The sequence below is a fragment of the Phalaenopsis equestris genome, unplaced genomic scaffold, assembly GCF_001263595.1.
Source record: "Phalaenopsis equestris unplaced genomic scaffold, ASM126359v1 Scaffold000002, whole genome shotgun sequence".
NCBI classification, from domain to species: domain Eukaryota; kingdom Viridiplantae; phylum Streptophyta; class Magnoliopsida; order Asparagales; family Orchidaceae; genus Phalaenopsis; species Phalaenopsis equestris.
The window spans coordinates 71,644,003-71,645,172 of NW_018164444.1; positions in this window are offsets into that span (position 1 = coordinate 71,644,003).

A 1,170-nucleotide genomic window follows, 5' to 3' on the forward strand; every position below is an offset into this window, starting at 1 on the left:
AGCGTGAGGCACCCCAGGAGAAAAGCGCCTAAGCTCCACATATCTGCGCTTAAGCACCGTGTTGACCTCACTTTTGGTTGAGGTTTAGTTTTTCCACTTTAGTAGCCTAAGGTCTAGCCATAGGACTTTCCTATTGACTGTTCCTAGAAAACTAGAAAAGGAACCCTCACCATTAGAAATTCTACCCGCTTCTCTAATCAACTTGAAGTTCCACATATTGATCCTAACTTATAGCACTTAATAGGTGGGGTCATAATGGGGGAGCTCAAGGAGAGTCACCCTTAGGACTGCTGGACCTTAGGGTTGACCATGGGTGTTGGTCTATGGATTAAAGCACATACTTGCACTCATAATCACCCACAACCCTAAAGCTTCTAGGCTTTGGTCCCTTGATACTCTTGGGATACTCATGTAGGTGGTCCCCTAAACCCACTGGCCCTAGGCTAGGGTTTAGCTAAGACCAGTACATAGAGGACCCAAAATGGAGTTTTCATTGGTCCATGACATATTGATGGTGGTTGGAACTCCAACTCAACCAAGATACCCAATCTAGCCTTTTGCCCCTAAACTCCCCCAAATTACCTAGATACCCTTAGGACCCCAAATTTGGCCAAAATTCCCAAATTTACCCAAAATACCCAGCTTGATTCAAAAAGCATTTCAAACACCTTGAACACACCCAAACTACCCAAAATCACAAAAATTGGCCAAATTACCAAAATACCCCTCCTTACCCCAAAATTCCAAAAATTCCCAAAACCTCCAAAATATTCCCAATTTCATTTTTCTCAACTATCACATGACCCAATTTGGCCAATTTGACCATCTTCGAACAAAACCCCCAAATTGCCCTTTAAAGGCCCATATTTTCCCCAAATCACTCCAAATGTCTATCCAATTAGTCTCAATTTATCCTAATTTCAATATTAAACTCAAATTAACTCTTGATATGACCAATCTATACCAAATCCAAGCTCAATTGGTCCATGATTTGAACCCAATTTTGGCCCTATGACTTGGTTCCACCAAATTGAACCCATAGTCTACTCAATTGGCCACAATTTGTGTTGGATAATCTTCATAACATCCCCATACATCAAAATTGACCTTCAGTTGGCCTTGGTGAGACCTTAAATTCATTTTATTTCAACCTAAGTCCAAAAGCCCCAA